We start from the raw sequence: 11,823 nt of genomic DNA on the forward strand, positions 1-11,823 counted from the left end.
TCCAATTATTATTCCTGTGCTTGGCTTTCCAGTCTTTAAAATTATGTGCTTAAGCAAAGACTTAATGCAGAAATCTGCACCAGCTGTTCAGATGAAGTCCATAATCATTAAACGGGGAATGGCTTGCGCAGAAGTGACGATGTTTCCTTTCGAGTTTGGTTGGAACTGCCTTTATTGGGAAAAAATGCATAAAAAAGAAAATAATTATAATCACACTATGAAAAACCTTTGCATTATCTAGGTCAGGCATTTTTAATACATTACAAGTTACTTAGATTTCATAGTAGTCACACTTATTCAATCATACAAACATGGTATTTATATCTATTCCACTCGGTTGTCAGACTGTTTCTCAGTAAGCTTCCTTCAGACATCAGAAAGCTGGTTTAACTATCGCTAGATATCAGAAAAGTGATCACGCAATGCTGCCCCTCAGTAGAGATAGAAAGGCAGACTGAAACACACACACACACGTGAGCACATAAACACACACACACACACACACACACACACACACACACACACACACACACACACACACACACACACACACACACGTGCACGCACACTTACATGCACACACTTGAAATAACCAACAGTGAGTTCAGGGTGCTATTATTTTTTGTAGTCAGGTTACAAGTATCAGCCAAACATATTTAATGCCCTATATCCTTTTGCATTTATCCTAAAACCACAGAAGACCACATCAGAATAGTAAAGGTTTTAAGAACAGAAAATTTTCTGTCTTCTCTGGGCCACCTGAGAAACAAGCCAAGGCCTTCCCATGGAGGCTGACGTCATCATCATCATGTGAGAAATCCTGACCTAGGTTAAAATGTATGATTGATACCAAAGAACCATCGGTTATGTTTGTAAGCTTTAATGAATAAATGTAATTTTCCAGTGGGTTTTACTTGATTGTTGAAACAGAAAAGGTTAGAATCCATGTTGGCAGTTGTGCTTGCCTGAAAGACATACAAACCCTTGGCAGTATTAGTAGAACAATGGATAGATGCCCATGTCTATTCAGGTACACAGAAATTTTTCTAACTGCTTAGTATTTTTCTTATTTTCTTACTGATGTTGTCTTCTCTTTCTGCATCTTTTCATTTTGATAGGCCCCTTCTCTGATGTTTTCCATTTAAAAATGATACTCTCATGTAGAACTGTCATTCAGACTAAACTGAAAAGCTAAAAATCAGTCACAACTTTCAGATCACGATTCTATAGGGGAGCATGGCTCTCTACTCCCTACAAATGTAGGGGTGCTATCCTCACCATCACTGAGCCTTTATATTTAATTTTAAGGGTCTCTTGATAGTGGAATAAATGATAAGATTAACTAAATTGACTTGTAACATTCAGGATTGACCTGAGTGAGATTCTGTATTTACAAAAATATGCAGCACGAATGTCACTTGCATGTGAACACACTAATGACACAATGTGGATGCACTAGGTCTGCCTGCATTCAGCCTGCTCATGATAATAATGCAGAACTAGTTTCAATCCTACTTAAGATAAACAAACAAAAAATAATCTGTATCGTGTCCCTCTACATCCCTCCAGGTGACAATACCACAACACTAGAACATATTCTCTCTTGGTTTTCTACCAATGTAACTAATGAAACCATCATCCTGGGTGATGTTAATATAAACTGGGATGCTATTCAATCGCCCACAAACCCCCTAAATATAAACCTCTACAATTTCTCCTAGCTCATCAACACCACAGCTAGACCTTCCAGGGACTTCTCCACTGGAAGCACCCTTGACTGAATTCTAGTATCCCATCCTCACTACATCTCTGAAAGCAGTACTCTTCCTGACCCACTCAGCGACCACTTCCCTACCTTTGCCCACTGTCTATACTCCCCCTTACAAATATCCCATACTTATATCTCTACCCGGTCATTAGCAAACTTCAACCCCAAAGTATTCTCAAACCTGCTCAATCAAACATATTGGAATCCACTAAGGACTCTACCTCTAGATAGTGCTGTTACCTATTTCAACACAATCTTTCTACACCTCCTTAACATCCTGATCCCCCCTAAGAACAAAACGAATTAAGAGTAAATCCGTACCATGGTTAACTAAAGACACCATAAGCATAATGACTCTCCGAGACAAAGCTTGGAAACACTACCAGAAAAACAAAACAATCACCAGCCTTAACAAATACAAACTATTGCATAACAAAGTTAAAAACCATATTTCTTCTGACTGCAAATCTTATTTTTCCACACTACAAACTAACCACAGCACAAACCCTAGAAAATTCTGGCAGAGTATCTCCTCTCTGCTTACCCCAGGAACAAAAGAAAACCCCTGCCCTGACACAAAAGCCACTGACATAGACCTAGCTACCCAATTCAACTCTTTCTTTATTGAATCCATTGCCAAACTAACTTCCTCCTTCACCAACCATCCTAGTTCTACACCTCTACAGCCACCTACTTATTCCTTCTCTAGTACCTCTTCTCACTCAACTACCCCCTCCTCTAATACCTCTTCCCCCTCAATACCCCCTGCTCCATACCCCCTACCTTCTCCATACAGCCCAACCCAATCTCTACTTTTAAAAAACTCTTACAAAAGCTGAAACCAGATTCAAATGCCCCAGACCAAATTCCCTCTTACTTCTTAAAAATATCTGCAGATGCCATAGCCTTTCCCATTTACATCCTAATAAACAGGTCAGTTACAGAAGTCTGGTACCACAACACTGGAAAAAGGCCTTTATTATTCCACTTCACAAAGGTGGGAGCAATAATAATATCCAAAATTTTCGGCCAATTACCATCCTATCCCCCATTTCCAAACTGTTAGAAAAATGCATCCACCTACAACTATTACCCTATCTCATAAATAACCAACTCCTAACCACCACACAACATGGTTTCAGGCCCAGCAACAGCACCATCACTGCTTTCCTTACCTTCCTCGAAACTATCAACAAAGCCCGTAACTCTGGCCTTATTGTGTCCACACTCTTACTAGACCTATCCAAAGCCTTCAACACCATCTATCACAACCTTCTCCTCAACAAACTCTCTAAACTAAACCTTTCCTCTACCACTATCAAATGGTTTACCAGCTACCTGTCTCATAGACAACAAGCTGTCAAATGGAAAAAAAGCTACCTCCCCATTCCTCAATACTACCACTGGAGTACCCCAAGGTTCTATTCTTGGGCCCCTGCTATTTAACATTTTCATAAATGACTTTTATTGGACCATCCCTGAAACTCACCTCATCCAATATGCTGACGACTCCACCATAATCTGTTCAGCCACTTCCATCCCCATTCTTACTAAACTAACCCAAAATGCCTTCTCCTTAACTGAGCAATGGATGCTAAACAACCACCTAGCACTCAATGCCACAAAAACTAAACTAATGTTATTTACTCCTTCTAAAACCAACATCCTAGACAAAAATACCTTCATCATCACCAGTCAGAATAACACACCCCTTGAAATAGTATCTAATACAAAACTGTTAGGTGTCCTATACGATGACCAACTCAAGTTCGACACTCACGTACAAGCAAATATCAAGAAAACACACAAGAAACTTGGCATGCTCTATTGCCACAATCAGTACATCTCCACCCCCACTAAACTAATACTCGCTACAACATACCTTATCCCATCCCTCCTTTATGGAGACCCACTCCTCATCAACCTACAATCCTCCCTAAAAGCTAAACTATCCTCCTGTTACTATAAAATTTCAAAATTTGCAACAGGATACAGATCCCTAACACATCACTGCACTGCCCTTCACAAACTCAACTGGCTAGAACTACCTAACTACCTCACCTATATTCAGCTCACTCAAGCCCATAAACTCATCTTTAACCCCTCTCTCTGCCCCACCCTGGCCTCCACCTTTAAGATACACCAGCCCAATAGATCCCTAAGATCAAACTCCCAAAATCTCATTGAGCTACACAAACCCACCCATCCCCCAGGCAAAAATCTTCTGTCCTTCTCCATAGCCCGCCTGTGGAATTCTCTTCCTCCACTAATCCGCACAACTAGCAGCCCATCTGTCTTCAAAACCTTACTCCATTCCCATCTAACTTCCAAATGGGAATGCTCCTGTACCCATCCTGCATGAAATTCCCAACCCAACCTAATCCCCTACATCCAGCAGACCAACAAATATCCTACTATTATTACTTAACAGCAATAAGCACCATCTGTACTCATACACCTGTATATATACAAAATTGTATAACACTGAAATAAGCATCCAAATATCCTACTATTATTGCTTTACTCCAATAAGCATCTACTATATCCATACACTTGCATATAAATATAATTGCACAACACTGTAATTAGCATCTATTGCAACCAACAGACTTTGTACCTAAATGACATTGTTTAATCACAGTATTTTTCTTCTTCATGTATGCATGTTTTTTGTATTTGTTCCATTTTTGGGTATTACTACATTATCTATTGTTATAATTGCTTTGTAATTAACTTCTAATTGTTTTTGATTCATGTACTGGAGCTTTTCTCCCCAGGACTCCATTGAAAATGGGCTCCTAGTGGCCCAATGGACCATACTGGCAACAAACTGCAAATAAATAAATAAAATAAATTTGTTTTTCTGTGACTTTACTTATTCCATCTTTTTTCATTTTGTTGTTTGTTGTTGTAGTGTTAGAGGTTCATAATGTGCAACATGACATGCCTTGTCTGTAAGCTGGGTGTTTTCAGGAAATGGCCAAACTATACACTTATGCTGTACTAATGTGTCTGTAAAAAGGAAAAGCATGTCATGTATGTGGCTAGTGGGATTTGGCTTTATTAGCCGGAATGCATCATTAAAGACTTATAAACAGTAAGAAATTAGAGGCCTTTCAGAAACCATGTAGCTGAAACGCTTGTGTGTCCTTAAGGGGCCATTTGTATACAGTGGTGGCAGGAGACAGCTGAATGGCTGGGGTCAATTGGAAGGGGTGTGGTCAATGAGAAAGGGGAGGGGCTATGCTCAAAACCACAAAAACTGTAACTTTAATTAAATACGCTGCCCTGGGTGCCAAACCATCATTTTGAGAGTCCAAACCATCATTATGAGAGTCCAATCAAGACAAAATGAAGTATAGAAGAAAAAATATATTTCAATGCATTGGCTGCATAACAGCTTACTTAATATCTAGATGGAAACAAAAAGGTTGTGAGGCATGAAAAAATAAATTACTTTTTAAATACATTATTGGAACGCCAGTCAAAATCAAGTATAAAAAAACAAGCAGCACTCAACTCAAACCAGCACTCAACTCAAACCACTTCTCCTTGCACCACAGTTCTAATTATAATTTATATTCAGCTTTATTAAAGTACCAAGTAACATGCTGAAAGTAGCAATCTCTGTGATACCCCCACTTGCAAAAATGTTTCTTATCCAAAAAAGACCTGCTGCCTGACAACAATTATCTACTTGTTTCATGGGGAAAACATGATCAAAGTAAAAATGAAAAGCAAACAAGATACATTGCTTAAAGGATTACTGCACAGGTTATGGAAATGATAGATTGGCATTCTGTTTAGTTTACAGGTAAAGCCTGCAAATATGACTGCAAGTCTCTAGCAAATATAATGAGCTTCTTAAAATAATGTAATCCTGTCCTTTATTACAAATATTGTCATATGCATTCAATACCCAAGGCTTATACGTTATCTAGTTATGCAAGTATTCTCTCCATGGCAACAACAGAAAGGCTTTCAATGTTGGCACTTCTTTAACAGTATGCTTATTAAAGCTTACTTGCATCTTACAATCTCAGACAAGCTTACCTGATGGTCATTAAAGCATTGCTACTTAAACACAGAGCAACAGGCACTTTCTGAATAATATTAAGCATAAATCAACAGTATAAAAAAATGACAGAACCCAGAACATTCTGCAAAATCAAGGACAGATGAAAAGCCACTATAGTACTTGTGTCTAGCTTGGATGGGGGGATACTCTGCACATTTACACTGCATAACTGCTCCTTGCCTTGCTTGGACACATCCAGAGTCACTACATGGGGGAGTGGGTTGCAACAAGTATGTCACAATTTGAAATGTCTCTGGCTGACTGTGATGGCCCTGACACATTTGTCATACCTCTCAACCTCAGAGCAAGAAATCTGGACAAAGCCATACATAGACATGGGGCAAAGGCCCAAAAATAAGGACAATTTTTAAATATTGCTCTTATAAACTTAGAAAGATAATAGAATAGTAGGTCTTGCATTAGTATAAATTTTCTGAAGGGTATGAAATCTGAAACTCAAATGTCTGTCATTATTTTCTAATGTCAGTCTTTAATGATTTACCACTAATTTGCCAAAAAAACACATTTTTTTTAAAAATGGACCAAACGTGATGCAAAAATATAAAATAGCCACACAATACAGCTGGGAACCTGTCAAAGAAGGGACACTTTTTCTTAATATTAGTACTGTTAACTTGAGCAGTTGGCAAAATAAAAGAATCTACATGCATTTCTGAAATAAAAGTAATCTATAACTGATTATTACAGTTATTTATTAATTGTAAACCCTCCACCTTTTCTTCCAAAATTGCCATTTTGCGGAGAGATTATTAGGGGAAGAGCAACATTTTAAGCCAAAATCTGGTACGTTTGAGAGGTTTGGATATGCCTAATTCTATAAAGCAATATATTTGCATGTACCTCTCAACCTGTTAATGCAGGAAATCTGGACAAGGCCAAATATATTGGGGGGAACATATAAACAGTACTAAAAATTGCTCTTGTATAAACTGAGACAATTGATAGAATAACAGGTCTTGTTTTAGCATGCATTTTTCTGAAGGTTATGAAGTCTGAAACTCAGTGTCTGTCATTTAGTAACTTAATTCCTAAATGATTTGCCAGAAAACCACAAGTTTTATGAGGAACAAACCAAAAACAAGCAAAAATCTATTTATTCTATGAAAATCTGGACAGTTGACAGGTATATTTCAGCTGGGGGCTGTCTGACTTTTCTGCCCTTCCCCCTGACAAAATCATGGTCGAATGGAGCCTCCCCCCTGCAGCCATTATAATGAACCATTACTAGGCTATGTCACCCCATTTATCATAAACACTAATGTGTATACTGCTTTACTTCTACGATGACTTGTCTTCATTTGAAAGTTTTATTTTGCATTTTACAGCACAAACACTAAGACATCTGCTAAACAAAGCAACGCAGTCTCACAATGAAAACAGACTTAGCATTAAAACTTCTCTGCCCTTGAAATTCACATTCATTGAAACAGCACTGAAACCCACATTCAAAGAAAATACATTTGGCTAGTGGAAGATAAAGATTAACTTTGGGCTATTTTCAAATTATAGGCCCCTTGCACACAAAACATACATGTGTTCTGTGATGCACCTTTCTGATTGCATTACATTATATTCCTTGTATAATACAGTACAGTTGTTAGAGGGTGTTTTAAATTTATTGTTTTGAACATTTTTCCAGTAATCAATGAAACAAAATACATGCACCAATAATGACAATACTGCCCAACTGAGAACATTTCCATCATAAAAGTGTACTCAAACTTTTACAGTCCACCAGTATCAGTAAATATGCGCAATCTCTGCATAAGTAAAAGTTATCTAAATAATTCCACATTAAAAAGATCTGTAACTTATGAAGAGGTTGCTGCTAGCAAACAACTTTATATTTCATTGTTTCTTCTACAAATAAAGTGCCTGTTGCCCTTGAGGAATAAATTGCATATATTACATTAAAAAAATGACAAGCTAGTAATATTGCAATAGGGAATGGATGGCAAACTGATAACAGGTTCATAGTTACTAGGTATCTCTGACCAAAGAGGACATTCTCAGGACAGCAGCATCCACCCCCTTTAAAAGTACAACACAGTACAGTATCAGCAACACATCTACATACTGTGGGAGTACAATCCACAGCCTTTTGCATCAAAAGCAAGTACACTACCTGTTATGCTATTAACAATGCAAGTAAACTATGCATAAGCAGCACTAAATATCTCTTCAAGCTCTCAGCATCGAAAGCAAGTACACTAACGGTTGTGCTATTAACAATGCAAGAAAACTCAGCATAAGCAGCACTAAATGTCTCTTCAAGCTCTCAGCATCAAAAACAAGTACACTACCTGTTGTGCTATTAACAATGCAAGTAAACTCAGCATAAGCAGCACTAAACGTCTCTTCAAGCTCTCAGCTCCTTGTAAAATCCACTCGACACTCAACTGTATCTCTCAACTTTGCAGCACAAGACATCTGGAAAAAAAACAAAATTTATTGGGAGGGAGAAGGAGATAAAAGCCCAAAAAACAGAGACACATTTTAAATACTGCTTGTATAATCTTGGAAAGTTGCTAGAATAAAATGTTATGTTACCACCATGCATTTCACTGCCAAGTCTTGAAAGCAGGACCCTATGCACTACAGTCAGAGCAACATGCCACTATGCCATAAGCTGTTTCTTAAAAGAAATGAAGACTGAAACTTAAATGGCTATTATTTAATGATTCATTTCTCACCATACCTCTCAACCTCTTAGCACAAAACACTTGGACAAAGCCAATAATGGGGGAATACAGCCCCCAAACATATTCAGTGAATTCAGTTCTCAGTTCTCATCATAGCTCTCAACCTCTTAGCACAGTTGCTAGAATAAAATGTTATATTACCACCATGTTTTTCACTGCCAAGTCTTGAACACAGGACCCTATGCACTACAGTTAGAGCAACATACCACTATGACATATCAGCTGTTTCTTAAAAGAAATTAATTTAAACTTAAATGGCTATTATTTAATGAATTCAGTTCTCACCATACCTCTCAACCTCTTAGCACAAAAACACTTGGACAAAGCCAATAATGGTGGAATACAGCCCCCAAACATATTCAGTGAATTCTGTTCTCAGTTCTCACCAAAGCTCTCAACCTCTTAGCACAAAAAAACAGGACAAAGTGAATAATGGGAGAATACAGCCCCAAAAATAGGGACAATTTCAAATACTGATGTTATAAACTTAGAAAATTTGTAGAATAAAGGGTTTTGTTTTGTTTAGTATTACCAATGTATTTTCTGAAGAATATGAAGTCTGAAATTTAAATGCCTGTGTCATCACATTAAGAAACATATGAGGCAAAAATCTGCAATGGTGGTGGGTAGGGAATTCAGGGTGTTGCTGCTACCTGTATCCACGGTACAGGGTTTGAGCCTCAGCCTGCATAACTCTAGCCACCTGGAATATTGACGTGGGGCATTACACACACACACACACACACACACACACACACACACACACACACACACACACACACACTGCCGTTAGCTTCCGAACCAGAATGTCTGCTTACACATGTGCTGCTCAGTCTGCTCCAAATGAAGCTATCTGCTGCTCAGTCCGACTCCGAATGAGAATATCTGAATTAAGAAACACTCAGTCCACTGCCATTACTAGCTTCTGAGAATGTCTGCATTAAGCACTCAGTTGGCTGCCATTACTCCCTTGCAAGTAGCACTCAGTCCAAGAGTGTGTGTGCGTGCATGCTGGGAGTGCGAGCCAGCCAATCAGCTGTTCAGTAAAGTTAGGAGTGCTGGGGAGCAAGACTGCAGACACTGCAGTCCATTCTCCTTGCAGTCTATCTGGTTATAATCGCAGAGACTTCTGGGGCATCTACAATGGATTCCTTGTTTTTGTAATCTGGACTGGTTAGACATCAGTCCGGAAAACACATAGGGAAAAGCACACATGCGCAGGACTTGGAGCTACTTTTCTGTTTTCTGTTGTTTCCATTTTACAGCTGGGGGGGCTGCAGTCCAATAGCACGAGCCACCCCTGTTTGTATATATCATATGGGCCTCCTTCCTTGTATGTTAAGGTATTGCACAGTGGAGATTTTAATTTGCCTTGGTCTTTTTGTTGCTTTTGTAAATATCAGGCAAAAAGTTGTCTTCACATCTATCCTATTGCCAATCCATTTTGGGAAACTAGTTCTAGTTCTCATTCACTTACTTGTGTTTAAATTGTGGCACTTTACAGTGAAGTGCATGACACACTTTGGATCCATTCACATCTTCCCTTCCCTATAGGAACAATCAACTTGGCAGTCCACAACTGACTCCCTGGAAACCGCATCAACTGGTTTTCTACAAACTGAATGAGGTATTTCCTTTTCACCAACACATTCTGCTTGGCTGATCATTAGAAATTCTCTTGCCTCAATCAGAAATTTTCTAGCCTGAGTTTGTTCTCTTGATCTTTGCTTTTTCCTTCAATAAAATGAAATATGTTCATACTGTCTGTATCTCAACCTCATACTTCCAATATATTTCATCCATTTCCTTAATGGTGTAGGTAGAATCTGTTTTTATCTCCATAAGCATTTCACATAATCCATAACATAATGTTTTCCTTCAGGCTTGTGAGATCAATGGACAGGCATTCTAGCTTGTCCAATACCTTATATAATTCTACCTGCATCATGACAATGTCACAACTGTTTTAGTCTTCGCACAATATAGCAGTAATTCATGGATTTCAACCCTCATTGTTCTGGTTCTGCCCAATAACATTATGATTTTACTGGATAAAGTGTGTAAAGCCTTCTGCCTAAGTAGTCACATTGTTTAGACTCCACAGTACAGGGGAAGGGGTTAATTGAAGACCCAGTAAAACTTCTGGCCCATTTTTGTCTGCAGTGCACATGCTAAAAAATCTTTTTAAATGTTTTAGTAAAAGGTTGAACATGGTGATTTCTGCAGTGCTCAGCCCATCATAAATGGGCCTTGTTAGAGGAGGAGCATCAACTGACTGCAAGCATTTATGCTTAGATTTTTATGGAAAATACAGAGTGGTAAAGTAATGGGACAGTGGGTATAACTCTGTCTAATACAAAAAAAAATATATGACATAGCCAACTGAGATGTTTTATTCCATGTGTTGGATGCACTGAAGCACTTGTAAATGGTGTGAATGAGGGATTCTCTGATAAGATGATGTATAGCAGAGGAATGCAATGATGGTGCCCTTCTTCACCATAACTATTAATGTTTAGAATTAATGTTCTAAACACAAAAGGAGAGTCACATTCTGGGGATGTGGGCAAAGAATACGTAGGGAGTAGCATTATTTGTTTCATAGATGATTGCTTGAATAAGATGGCAGAAGGAATTATGTATCTGAAGATAAAAGCTAATAAGAATTGGGAGGCGGTAACAATTTGAATTAGGGGATTCAAGGTAAATAGAGTGGTAGAGTGGGTCATTAGTGGGGTAGGTTAGTGGTTGTGAAACTAATGCTCATCCCTTTAATGCCCTGTATATGGGGAACCTTTTCCAGGGACTGTTTGATGATGCATACTCAATGTTTTTGTGGCAACCCCTCACATTCCTTGTAGAGGTCTTTGTTCCCCATATCCTCTTATTTAATATAACATGCTGTGAGTTTCCATAGACTAGGCACTTTAATAGCCATATTCTTTTAGTTGAATGTTTATAATTTTCAAGAGGATTTTGATTTTAAATTTTTAAGTATTTATCCTTTATTATAATAACCTAAGATCTTGGGTTTGTATTTTAAGATATTTAGTCTGTGTTACAATTATCTTCGAAGTTTACAAGTAAGAGTTATAACTTTTTTATCTCTCAGTAATTGTCACTTATATGTTGCACTTTATAAATATCTTATTTTTATCTATTTTATTAAAACAAGTATTTAAACAATTGCAGTGTTCAAGGACAGTGAACAGCTTTTTTTATTTTAAAGCAATTGCCTTTTCTCCTTCATTTGC

Source organism: Protopterus annectens, chromosome 1.part0, assembly GCF_019279795.1.
Source record: "Protopterus annectens isolate FY-2018-M chromosome 1.part0, PAN1.0, whole genome shotgun sequence".
Lineage (NCBI taxonomy): Eukaryota > Metazoa > Chordata > Ceratodontiformes > Protopteridae > Protopterus > Protopterus annectens.